The following is a 14301-nucleotide window of genomic DNA, read 5'->3' as shown; positions in this document are numbered from 1 at the left end:
TCTTATCAAGTTAAAATTCACATAAGATAAAATTAAACATTCTGAAGTACACAATGCATTGGCTTTTAGTGCATTCACCACGTTGTACAACCATCACCTTTAGTTCTAAAACATTCCATCCCTGCCAAACAAATCCCGAGCCCATCAAGCAGGCACTGCCCACTCCCCTTCCCTGACCCCTGGCAGCCACTAATCTGCTTTCTTTTTCTCTGCATTTGCCCATGCTGGACATTTAATTTAAATGGAATCATATAGTATGTGACCTTTTTTGCTTGGCTTCTTTCACTTAGCATATTTTCATGTCTTACCCATGTTACAACATGTATCAGCACTTTATTCTTTTTTATAGCCGAGTAATATTCCATTTGCTGGATATACCACATTTGGTTTATCCACTCATTAGGTGATGGACATTTGGTTGTTTCCACCTTGTGACAACTGTGAGCAGTGCTGTTATGAGCATTCTCATATAAGTTTTTGTTTGAATACCTGGTATTGGAATTGCTGGGTCATGATCCTCTTAATTTTAAAGTCATCTTAGATTACTCTTCTGCTCAAAACTCTCCAATGGCTTCCCAACTGGAATGAAAACAAAAATCTTTATAATTTCCTGCAAAGTCCCTCTGTGATCTGGCTCCCGTAACTTCTCACCTATTACTTGCACACTTTGTCCCAACAAACTGACCTCTTTACTGGTCCTCAGGTACACGTTGATGCCCCATCCAGATTCCCGCCCTTGGCTTTTCTGCCCAGAACACTCTCTTCCCTCCTCCCTCACCTCCCTCAGACTTCTATCCAATAACCACCCTATTTAAAATGGAATACCCATCCCCTTGACCCTCCTTGTTATTCTTCATCTGAGCCAGTAAATATTCATCTGGTTTCATTGTTATTGTTTTTTCTATTTCCCCCAGTAGATTGTAAACTCCACGAGAGCAAGATTTTGTGTTTTGTTCATCAACTTTCCCAGTGAGCAGACCAGAGCCCTCACAGGCTAATGGCAGCTAGCAGGGTGCTTTTCATATCAAGCTTTCCCCTCTTTTACCTCCAGTTACAGCAGGGACATTAGTTCAATTTCTACACATACATCAGATTTTTTTTTAAAGGTTCAACACAAAGTAAATTGGGCAGCACACCTAAAAGGAAGTGTTCTACATATCTGATCTCAAACAATTTTGACGAAGCCTATGTGCTAGCCTAACTCATAGATTCTTGTAAAGAGGTTAAGTGACTTGCCCAGGGTTACACAGATAGCAAGATACAGAACAAGGATTTGCACCCAGCAGAGTGCTTGCTTTGAGCACTGCATTGTATAATCTTACTATTTGAAGCCATTGACAGAATGAATGGACAGTCAAAAATATTAGGCTCTCTTTTGGGGTCTCGCCATCTCCCATCTCAAGCCCCATTTTCTTTTTCCACCTCCTTCTGCCTGAAGGAATATTTTTCTGGTCTCCCTGAGAAATACCTCCTTCTTTTATATCTTAAGTAATTTCTCTCTAGAGTCATTCTCTCCATGATTTTGTGGCAAATACACATATGAAAATATGTAAAAATTAAAAAGAGTGACCAGCTGGCCATTTCTTCTTGTCACACTTATTTCCTGAGGAAAAGAACCCATGGACTAGCTGCTAAAAGGGAGAGGGAGAGCAAAACGCTAGGAGAAAAATGAAGATAATATTTCCCAAATATTGTCCTGCCACATATGACTGGGTACAAGCCATGAGTCAGGTCCTGTTCTGGGTGCTAGTGGGATGGAGAGCCACAAAATCTGCACAGAGGATGTGGTCATTTTCTCTTGCTGCTACAGAAAATTACCACAAACTTAGGGGCTTATTAACCCAACAAAATTTTTAAAATTTTAAAATGTTTAAATGTGACATTTAATATTTAAATGTCACTCGTCTGAAGATCCGTGGTCCAAAATGAGCCTCACTAGGCTAAAATCAAGAAATCATCAGGGCTGCCTCCCTTGGCTCTGGAGGGAGATCTGTTTCCATGCCTTTGCAGCTGCTTAGAGGCTGCCCACTTGCCCTGGCTCACGGCCCCACATCACTCTGAGCTCTGCCTCCTTTATTACATCTCCTTCTCTAATTCAGACTCTCTTGTCTCTCTCTCTGTTTTCATATTTACATATAGGGTTCACCTCAATAATCCAAGGACAACCTCCCTATTTAAAAATCCTTAACTTAATCACATCAGCAAAGTCCCTTTTTGCCTTGTAAGGTAACGTATTCACAGGTTCTAGGGATCGAGACATCTTTGCAGAGCCAGTAGTCTGCCAACCACAGGGGGTTAAAGTCTAGAGTTGGGTGCTATGGGCAATAGTAGGAGACAGGTGGGATTGTAAGGGCTCGCAGGGATGGCAGGTGTGGGGATCAGGCAATGCTTCTCTGTGTAGGCGGAGACCTGGAGGATGAATAAGAGTTAGGGATTTGGAGAACATGGGAAGAGGAGGCAGGAGAGGGAGGGATTCAGACAAAGTTTAGAACAAAACCTCAAAGATGATCAAGAAAAGAGTTGATCTTTGGAGTTAGGAATTTGGGGGCAAGATAAGGGTCAAGTGTTCAAAGGCCTGGTAAACCCCTGGGAAGTTCAGGCTTTATCCTGAGGGAAACAGGTGATGAGGTGATTTTATTCAAGTCCCTCTTGGCTGCAGAGCCAGTATAGGTTGGGGGAGGAGGGCAAGATGGGTGATGGAGAGAACAGGTATGGGGTTGTTATGAAAATCTAGGGACAGCAGATGGGACTGGAGAAGGGTGGAGGCAGTGGAGAGAGGTTTAGATTTAGATTTAGGGCCTGATGATTAATTGCATGTCGGGTTGGGGCATAAGACCTGAGTCCAGGATGACTCCCAGGTTTCTGGCTGGAGCCACTGAGAAGGAGGCTTGGGGAAGAAGATGATAAGTTCCCTTGTGAACATGCTGAGTTGCTGATACCTGCGGGATATCCAAATGGAGATGCCCGGGAAGCAGCTGCATCCTTGGGTTGTGAGGATTAAATGAAAGGATCCATGGAAACCACTTAGCCACTCTGACTGGTACAGAGTTAAACACTTAACAAATAGGAGGTCTTATTATTATTGTATTCAGGTCTGGACTGTGCTTCAATAAACCACACTCTGAGAACCATGGGTTGGGGCAGGGACAAAAAGAAGGCAAATAAGGAGTTCCTGTCATGGCTCAGTGGTTAACGAATCCAACTAGGACCCATGAGGTTGTGAGTTCAATCCCTGGCCTTGCTCAGTGGGTTAAGGATCCAGCATTGCCGTGAGCTCTGGCGTATGTTGCAGACGTGGCTCGGATCCTGTGTTGCTGTGGCTCTGGTGTAGGCCGGCAGCTACAGCTCCGATTGGACCCCTAGCCTGGGAACCTCCATATGCCGCAGGAGTGGCCCAGGAAATGGCAAAAAGACAAAAAGAAAAAAAAAGGCACATAAATGAGAGGAGAGACAGGAAAAGGAAGATTCCGTAGTTGCATGGATGTCCATGCTTATTCTGAGTCCCTTGGATTAATAGAGAAAGGATGGCAGTTTGCCGGTTGAAGTGGGGGCATCAGTTAGCACGAACCAAGTACAGAGAAAACAAAACTACCTTGAGTGCATTTTCAGGAATTCGCCAGTATCCTCTGGAGTTGCCAGGAGGGCAACAGGTTGGTTGCTAGGATTAACTCCAGGCTGGTTTGTTTTTGATGAGAAGCTGGGTGGGTGTTGGGGATGGGGGCAGGCCTTTCTTGGCTGTATTGACGGCAGGGACAAAAGCAATGAGTTGATCTCTTCGCTCTGATTTCAATCTTGTCATCAAAGAGAGTGCTCCATCTACACATCTGAGCACACAGCCACTTGTAAGAAGAATGGGGCAGTTTCTCCTAGGGTTTTAATATTAATACTTTCCCCTCAGAGAGAGGAATTAATTTTTCCTGGGCAAAAGTGCCATTTGGTACAAGGGAAAGTTTAGATTTATGAGGCACCAGAGGCAATTTATTTCCTTTAAATATGATCATTATGAACACAGCAACTTTGTAAGAGAAAAATGGAATTCAAGGAACATTAACCTCTAAATAGTTACGGCATTTCAAATTCCTGTCCCGTCTTTGCTGTCAATAGGATAACTTTGGAATTTGTGAGTACAAGGTCAGACAATGCAGTATGAAATATCCGGAATCTAGTTGGGTGTTGTTTTAATATCTTTAATGTGTTGTTGGACTCCAAAGCTAGGGAAAAAAAAACATTAAAAGGCTGCAGGTATCTACCAAGTTTAGAGGACTTTAAAAATAGACCAGAGGAGTTCCCACTATGGCACAATAAGATCAGCTGCATCTTGAGATCACTGGTTCAATCCCAAGCCCAGCACAGTGGGTTAAGGATCAGGCGTTGCCGCAGCTGTGGCTTAGGTCGTGACTGTGGCTGGGATCTGATCCCTGGTCTGGGAACTCCACATGCTGAGGGGCGGCCAAAGAAGAAAAAAAAAAAAATCCTAGAGCAGAGATATTTAAAGATCTTAAGATTCAAAGAAATGAAAAATCCAGTCAAGTGAAGCAGTAGATTCAGAGGTACACAGACTTCTGAGAGTAGAGCCAGAGGCTAGGAGTTGTGTGTCTGAATCCAGGGAAGTCTGAGACACTGGACCATAAATAAAGCTCAGTGGGTGCCATCAGTCTCGTGGAAAGTTTCATAGTCAGCATCCAGCTCCGATCACACCAAAGGTAACCCCAAATGATTTTGGGATGATGAAATTGTCCTTGGAAGGTAAACGCCTCATTAATTTTAAAATTGGAAAGTCTTTTTATACTTAAGTGTAGAAATGTCAAAGAATCAAACAAAAATATCAATAGTTTTGTGTTAAGACATCTGTACATAATTGGTATTTAAAGCATAATGTTTAAGACAATGTGTTCTATTAAATTTTTACTTCAGATACAATGTACAAATCCATTCTCATGATTTTTAAATCTGCTGGACACGTTTTCTCTCACTAGTCATGCCTAGGTACTTTCTTGAGCTTTATAATTATGTAATCTACAAATAAGTGACATTTTGGATATTATTTCCTACGTATCTTCTTTTTTTTTTTTTTTTTTTTTGCTTTTTAATGCCCCACCCACCGCATATGGAAGTTCTCAGGCTAGGGGTCCAGTTGGAGCTGTAGCTGCCAGCCTACGCCACAGACATGGCAACGTGGGATCTGAGCTGTTCTGCGATCTACACCACAGCTCATGGCAACACCGGATCCTTAACCCACTGAGCAATGCCAGGGATCAAACCTGCAACCTCATGATTCCTAGTCAGATTCACTTCCGCTGCTCCATGACGAAAACTCCCTACATGTCTTCTTTGATGAAATATCTGTTCAAAACTGTTTCTATTTTTGTATTTTGTATTATGCCATTGTCTTTTGGCTCTATATCTCTTTGAATAGTTCTTGCCGGTGTTGCTAATTCCTGTTAAATAGTGGTGGTAACAGACATCCTTGTCTACTTCCATTTTGGAGGATTTCTTGGGTTCTTCTGAGGATGCTTTGGCTTTTGCATTTAATTTTTGAAAATTATTATGGAAAATTTCGGCATGCACAATAATAGAGAGAGAAGTACAGTAAATGGCCATGTACTCGACACTCAGCCTCAATGATTTTTAACATGTCTCCATTCTTATTTTGTCTACTGACCGTACTCTAAGCATTCTTTTCTCTTTCTCTTCCTCAAAGATGATGAGGCACACTGGACTATTCTTTAACTGAGGTAAAATCAATGAGATGTATCAATTTTAAGTGTACAATTTGATAACTTTTGATACATGCATATATCCCAGTATGACCTCATCTTGACTAATTACTGCTGCAATGACCCTATTCCCAAATAAAGCCCTGTTCTGAAGTTCCAGGGAAGACATGAATTTTGGGAGGGCACAAACAAATACACACACAGGCATCCACTCATCTTTGGAAACTCAATTATAGGTTATAAAACATAGGCTTCATTTGCTGCACACCCTTTGCAGACAGAAGACCTGGATTCCGGTTGCTGACCCTCCTGGAGCTGGATGGCCTTGGGAAATGTACTTCAGCTTTCAAGGCCTCCTCTGAAAAATGAAGCCAGGACAAGTGGCCTCTAAAGTCCCCCTCAAATTAGCCATTCACAAGATCTTGAGAGCCAATCAAACTTCTTTCATGGAGAGAAATGTGAGAATGAACCATCAGGCAACCATGGCAGAGGCCGGGAGAGACTACAAATGGGCACAAATAGGTCTCTCTGTTGGGGAGCATCTTAGCATTATTGTAAATCTTGGTGGATGGAGGACAGGTCATGACAATCCTATTCCAGAGCAGCCCAGGCTGCAGCTACCCAGAAAATCCTATCTAAAGCTGTTACTTGTTATTAAATTTACACTTTTTTTCCTTAGCACAACCCTAGGAGTCCTTAAGGGATAGCGCCCAAGGCAAATGACTTAACTCCCCTGGCCTCAGCTTCATGTTCAATGAGAAAAACATAAGTTAAAGACCTTAGTACACATTTTGGAAAAATGTGTGATTGTACTCCCTAGCAGGAAACACGAGAATGGATTCCATTTACTGAACGTTACCAGAAATTGTGATAAGGAGCCTCATGGTCTCTTTCACTTAATCTCTCAAACAACCCTTTGAAGTATTGTTCCAGCTAATCAGTTTATTGCCTCTCAGCTCCAAATTCACCCTTCAGTACCTGCTTGGCAATGTTAGACCAGCCTCTTCTTTCTTCTTCACACTGAGCACGATACTAAGCTTTGTCAGTAGAGGGCGATAGAGAGCCGTCACAGGAGGAGGCGGGTTTCCATCGGCTGATGCATGTGTGTTCTATTGCACCCAGGGTGCCTAGTCCCTCAGCAACCTTGAGACCTTCCAGAGTGACCACTACGCTCTGGCCTTCACGTTGCAAATACTCCAGGCCTCTCCTCAGGCCCCCTAACCGCCCCCTGTACATCTGCCTACGAGCCAGGCTTGCCTGCACCCTGGAGAATTGCTTCTGATGGCCTCTCAGCATCAACACCATGAATTCCAGGCCAAGTGTCACCTGCCAGGAAGTAGACTCCCAACACTCTGCTTCCTTTTGCCCACCCACCTTGGCTTACCTGCACCTGGGCTGTTTCCTACTGCCTGGCCACTGTGGACCAGCTCTGGGCCAAACAACCCAACAAACTTGTCTGCCATCCAGTAGGCTCCACCCCCACCTTCTCCACCTGAGTCTGAACCTCAGCCTCAGAAAGGCCTCTTGTCCCCATGTTTGTCCCTCCCTGGGCATTTTCCCTCTGCCCTGGGTTGCCTTTTAGGATTCTCTTTGTACCTCTGTGATTATGCTCCTGAGTTTAATACTTCTTTAGATTAAACCACCCCTGTGCAAACCACTGTGTGGTTTCTGTCTCCTGATTGGACTCAGACTGATACAGGCAAGTACTATTATTCTTTCCTTTTGGAAGATAAGAAAATGAGATTGAGAGCGGGTACATGACGTCCTCAGGTTTGTCAGAGGAGTGCAGGAGAGCTGGACACAAACCGGGGACCGTGGGCTCCAAAGCTGTGGACATTTACCACCTGCCACACTGCACACTAACTAGGAGTGTAAAGACACCACATGAGATAGAGTGATGGGCTTACTGACACCCCCCCCCCACTTCCCATGCTTATATAGCCTGGGTGTTTCAGATTAAAACAATGGCCAAAAAATGCAAAAATGAGACCAGCTCCTAGATTCGATCGTCAAGAATGTCAATAGTCATCTCAAGCTAATGGCCAAAATAAACACACAGGAAAAGTAATAGAGAAAATAATCTACTTAAAAATCACTTCTCGGGAGTTCCCGTCGTGGCTCAGCGGTTAACGAATCTGACTAGGACCCATGAGGTTGTGAGTTCGATCCCTGGCCTTGCTCAGTGGGTTAAGGATCCAGCGTTGCTATGAGCTGTGGTGTAGGTCGCAGACGTGGCTCGGATCCTGTGTCGCTGTGGCTGTGGTGTAGGCCGGTGGCTACAGCTCTGATTAGACCCCTAGCCTGGGAACCTCCATATGCCATGGGTGCGGCCCTAGAAAAGGCAAACAGACAAAAAAAAAAAAAAATCACTTGTACACACTTTACATATGGTCAATATTCTGCTCCAAATACATTTGTTTTGAGGCTGATATTTGATTTTGCCAATTTTCCCAGCTTTGTCTTATCTGCTAAAATGCCTCATTTTGCTAAAGAGAGAGCTGAAATCCCAGTTTGGGGTCTTGCCTGTATTTGTATTTGGCTCAGAGCAGCCAGATTTCTGGATGATGTATGTCCCATCAGATCTCAGGGACTCTGGTCCCCACCGGGGCTGTGCTCAGAGGCAAAGTGTAACAGCTTCCACATTCCCAGAAGCCAAGCCCAAGGCTCCTCTTACAGTCTCTCCCTTGGGGAACCCAGCCGTGCGTCCTAATTAGCCTCAAAATAATAGACCCCAATATTAATTATCTTCCTTGAGGGCTGTTCTTCCAGCTTGGGTAGGAAAAAAAGTCCCGTGTGAGGATTAACCATTTCCTGCTGAGTAGGTGTGGTGATCACTGGACTATGAGTTAGGACACCTGGCTTTGCTACTCGTTATGTCAACAGAGAGATTGGCTTCTAAGCGCCCTTCCATTTCTTTGGTCCTTTGACTCAGAATCCTTCCAACTCTATTTCATCACACAAACTAAATCACAGTTGCTTCCATCACTGAGGGCTCTCAACGTGCCAGGCAAATTGCTAAGCACCTGCCATGCACTGTCTCCTGTGATTCTCACCTCAAACCCATTACTATCCACGTGTTACAGATTCAGAGAGATTGGAGCATAGTGAAAATAAAGCCACAGCTGTGAATCCTCTCACCAGATGGGTCACTGACTCTTGCCCTGATGAATGGGGTCCAGCAGAAAAAAACGTAGGTAGTAGATCTGTCATTGATTTTTAAAAAATCAGCATCAGCCTCCACTCACCAAATGAGGATAAGGCAGGGAGTGAGAGTGGTCAGAGCTAATAGATGAGGGAGAAAGACACTAAACTGCAAAGCCAGGCACTTGGTACATATAGTCTAGTTTATTTCTCCAGCAACCCCATGAGTTGAGCTGGTTATTCTAGTCTCATTACCCAAATGAAGAAAATGAGGTTAAACAACTTGTATACACTTACCAGCACGGATCAGCAGCAAAGCCACGACCTGAACATGTTTCTTTGGGTTTTGTTTTTTTTTTTTTTTTTACTTCCTCTACCACACTAGGACACCATTTATGGCCAGAGATTTCAGAGTCTGAACAACTGTACACCGAGTTATCAAGGCCAAAGCTATGCCGACCAACAGTGAAATAACTGGTCAATTCAGTGAAAGGAAGAAAAAATATTTCTTTAAAAAGTCAACCCTGGAGTTCCCATTGTGGCTCAGCAGATTAAGGACCCAACGTGTTTCTCTGAGGATGTGGGTTCCATCCTTCGCTCAGTGGGTTAGGGATCTGGTGTTGCTGCAAGTTGCATGTAGGTTGCAGATGAAGCTCGGATCTTGAGTTGTTGTGGCTGGGGTGTAGGCTGGCAGCTGCGGATCTGATTCGACCCTAGCCTGGGAGCCTCCATATGCTGCAGACATGGACCTAAAAAGAAAAGAAAAAAAACAGTGAGGCCTTTTTTTGACATTGGCTACATAAAAGATCTCCTGAGTTTGAGGTGCAGCCCCTGCCCTGCAGAATCTCTTCCTGGACAAGTGAGAGAGGAAATTAAGGGCAGAGCTCTGACCACAATGGGTGCTGACTGCAGGTTGTAAAGCTAAGGAGGCTCTGGAATAGGCACATGGATGGAAGCACAAGAATACAGGCTGGAACACAGGCCTCACCAACCAAGCCATCTTCAAGAGAGAAAGAATCAGATTGTTCCTTTTCTCTTTAACCTCATCTTTAGGGAGCAGGTGTTTAAGAAGAAGCATAGAGTCAGCCTTCCTAGGAGAAGGGAATCATTGACTGTGGACAGAGGGACATGTTGCCCGGACTCCGTGGGGTTGTAACTCTACACCTACCATCCAGAGTAGCTGCAGTAGTGTGTGTAAACTGGCTCTAAAGAATAAATTCACAAGAGCAGTACTGCTTTGCAGCACTTGCCAATTTCTGTAGTATAAACACTCCCAATTCAATCAACTCATGCTTTGACGATTTGTAAAATGCTTTGACAGCTTGCAGAAGTCCTATGTATTTAACAACTGCCTCTCACAAGCCAGCGTACACCAGCTCTGAGAACACAACATCCCAAGAAAGGAGGAGTCTTTCTGGACATGGCTCAGTGCCTTCCTTCCCCACCATGGCATCTACCAAGGTATCCCTGGTCCTTTAAATTCTTGCAGTTCCTTTTGCTTGGAGTGTTCTTACCCTTCTTTTCCTCCTGGGAAACTCCTATGCATCCCTCATGTGCAGGCTGAAAAATATTCTGACTGCCAAGCCTTTTGCAACCCCCTTAGGCAAATCTTGTTCTTGATCCTTGGCCTCATGCCTGCATTACCTGCTGATGTTTCTGCTTCTCCTCCTAGACTGTGAGGCCCGTGGGGAATGGGCCTCACTGCATCTCTGACCTAGGGGGCAGACACATGGGAAGCTCACAGCATACGACTGTCAAATGAATGAAGTTATAAACTTACCTCTGATTTGAAGTTAGGCAGTGAATGGCATCACTCCTTAACCTAGTTTGAATGGCCCTGTCTCCAGAAGGTCCATAAAAGCCATTCTAACATAGCAGTTGGAAAACAGTGCCTTGTAGGGTCAGTCTTTGTCCAGCTGTGGGGCAGGAACTGACCCCTGCAGAGGAACAGCTCCTCCTGGCCAACTCAGCTCTGCAGGGAGGTTCTGGGAAGACCCAAATCACTACAGTTGGCCTTAAACTTGTTGGCAATCATAGGAACTTGATCCTTCTCTTATACTCCCTGCAAACCTATGAGGTTTCCATAAGGATCAGCTGTGTCCTCCAGGATGTACCCTCCGGACCGACATGAGAAACCCCAGCAGCAGAGGGAAGGGCTAGACTCTCTCACACCGGGAATTTCCAGCCCACAAGAGAGAAGTGGAGGGAGGGAATGCAGGGGGCGAGAGGGAGAGGGAAAGGACAAAGAATGACTGCAGAGAGCAGTAACGTTCTCTACATAAACAGGTGATAAAAGCTGATAACAGCAATGACAAAATTAAGAAAATAAAAACACTACTCTGAAGATTTATAGACCAGCTAACATAGAGCTAAATCAGCAATAACTCGGGCTGATAAAAAGCAACAGGGCATCCACCACATAAACACCCGGCCACTTCAGTGCTTCCGTGTATATTAAGATGACACCGGTTTGTTGACGCCACACCGTCCCTGTGACCCCAGGCACAGGAGTGGAGCTTGACTCACGGAGGGGGGAAGCAGTGCAGAGTTGATGCCGACGAGAAGGCTTTTCGGAAAGACAAGTTATCCTTGACTGGATGCAGATGGCCCGGTGAAAAATGAAGTCTGCCAGCAGAGGCTGCCTTTATCAGCTGGAGAGGTTCAGCAGGGACAAGATTCCCCATCCCCGCCCCGCCCGAACGAGCCTTCGGTTTCAGCACCATATCACAGACTGTCCTAATGAATTCTTGTGACGGGCTGGAGCCTGCACGTATCTGCTCCTAGGAGCGTGTGCTGCCAGGCTGGGGCATGGTACCGAACTCACCCGGGGTTTGCATTCTGCCTCATAGTCAACAAGGAATGCCTGCGGCAGGAAAAGGGCTGTCAGATGCACCAGGACTGTATGCCCTGCCTAAACCAGCCATCCAGCTGCTGCCCTGGGCTCCCCTCTGGACTTCCAGCAGGTGGGGGGTGCCCAGGAAAGACCAGGAGGTTCCCCAGGGCATGCCAAGCCAGACACTCAGTGGGTGCCCACAGTGTCAAAGACAAAATAAGAACAAGCTGCGGTGGATTAGCTCCTTTCCATCATTCAGCCTCACACCAGGCACTTGGCCTCATTTCTCCCATTCAGCTGACCTATGAGGTCAGTGTTACAGTCCCAACTTAAGGATGAGCAAACTGAGGTTCCATCCAGCTATCCCAAGTCAGGGGGCTGGTAAGCGACAGATCTGGAGAATGAAACTGAGTGTCATCTATCCACAGAGCCTATAATTCTAAATGGACTCGTGTTGGAGGAGCCTAGGCAGAATGAGAGAACTATCTGGAGGCTTGGCAGTAGTCAAACTCTTCAGCAACATCCAGGTTTAGTAGCACCATGGAGGTGACCGTGGTGAATTTTAATAAAATATGAATCTATCATTGTGGGGTTTTGTTTTTGTCTTTTTGCCATTTCTAGGGCTGCTCCTGAAGCATATGGAGGTTTCCAGGCTAGGGGTCCAATCGGAGCTGTAGCTGCCGATCTACACCAGAGCCACAGCAACGTGGGATCTGAGCCGCGTCTGTGACCTACACCACTGCTCACGGCAACGCTAGATCCTTAACCCACTGAGCAAGGCCAGGGATCGAACTCACACCTCATGGGTCCTAGTCGGATTCGTTAACCACTGAACCACGACATGAACTCCCCACTGTAGTTTAAAAAACCCTCACATACTATAAATTCACCTCAGAATCCAGAACCCAGAGGTTTTTATTGCTGGTACTTTTGGTTATTTGAGCCATTGTTGCTCTAGTCCAGGGCACCAGCCGAGGGATTTGGAACCAGCGAGGTGTTTCCAAGGACCTGATCTGGCCCCAAAACTGAGACCCACGGATCTCCTGATTCCTTGATGCTGTCCCTCTCGCTGATACACTCCAAGTTTTGTGCAGGAGCCTCTGAATACTTTCTTCCTCTCCTCTCATTTGGGAAGTTGAGACCAGCAGGAGGCATTTGATGGGTTGGGGAAGAACCTTTAGAGCAAAGTACACCTCGGGGGTAGGCCTGACACCTGATGGGGGGTGGGAATCCCAGCTAGTCCCACCCGACAGCTGCCTCCTCCCCAGGGTAACCAACAGGTAGAAAGGTGACCATGTGTCTCCTCCTGTCCCTTCAGTCTCCTGACTCGAGCAGGTCAAACAAGGATCACAGACACAACTGTGAGATGAGCGGGGTTGGCAGTAACCACCTGCCCCTCCTAGCTTTGCCCAGCGCGGCCCACCTCTCCTCTCTGCCTGAGGTGGGCCAGAGCCCAGGGCCAGTGTGGGTGAGGACTCGGGGCAGCCTCTGCCTCAACCCTGGAACAACTTTGCCCAGCTCAGTGCACAGCCTGAGACCTGGCAACCAAGCATGTGGGCTGAGCGCCTACAGCGTCCCCTTCATCTTCAGGTCAGCCCTGGAGGTGCACAGTGTTGCCGTCTGAGCAGAAGCTGAGGGTCACAAGCTGTTTTTCCCTCGGTGTGAGAGGCAGAGCCTGTATCCCATGGCTGGGATGTTCCTGCCTCCCAGAGGACACGCCCACCCCAAGGTCACTTTCAACAACGCTCATCCTTTGCTCTGGGCCTTTCTAGCCTGCTGCCATCAGAGACAAATGAAAGGACCAGGCTGGATCAGGTACACAGTGTCCTGCTACTATCAGCTGGAATTTACTAGATACTTACAGGTGGAGGGAGAGTCTTGCAAGATTCACGTCTCCTCGGCTGCCTCTCCTTGGGTCTAGGAGTCCCTGCCTAAAAATGGTGGCCACTTATCTCCATGCGACAGCCTTGGGAATCTCCTCAGAACACGCCTTGTGTTGCCCACACAGTGAACTCACAGGCGTCTTTCCCAGGAGGAGTCTATGAGAAGGGGTAAATCTTGCCTCCCTCAGCTGGGTGCTGGGATGGGGCTGCGGCAGCCTCTCTCTGGAAGGAAGGCTGTGCCCACACCGAGTGCTAAAGGCATCTGCCATGGGTCATTATATGTTTAAAGCTCAGAAAAACTGGGCCAATGGAGTTCCCGTTGTGGTGCAGCACAATCGAATCCGACTGGGAACCATGAGGTTGTGGGTTCAATCCCTGGCCTCGCTCAGTGGGTTAAGGATCCGGCATTGACATGAGCTGTGGTGTAGGCCGCAGACGTGGCTCGGATCTCACGTTGCTGTGGCTGTGGCGTAGGCTGGCAGCTGTATCTCCGATTAGACCCCTGGCCTGGGAACCTCCATATTCCAAGGGTATGGCCCTAAAAAAAAAAGAAAAGAAAAGCTGGGGCAAGAGACATCTGTGACAGGTTCTGTACCTTCTTCCTTTGGATGCTAAGGGGTCAGAGGCATCTTAGAAAAAAGGAGGCCGCCTGCTGAGACATGGGGACAGTCCTATCCCCAGGACCCGACATAAGAGTCCCCCACCCCCACCATCACTAGCCTCCAGC

Source organism: Sus scrofa, chromosome 2, assembly GCF_000003025.6.
Source record: "Sus scrofa isolate TJ Tabasco breed Duroc chromosome 2, Sscrofa11.1, whole genome shotgun sequence".
In the NCBI taxonomy this organism is placed as follows: domain Eukaryota; kingdom Metazoa; phylum Chordata; class Mammalia; order Artiodactyla; family Suidae; genus Sus; species Sus scrofa.
This window is presented reverse-complemented; position numbering follows the sequence as displayed.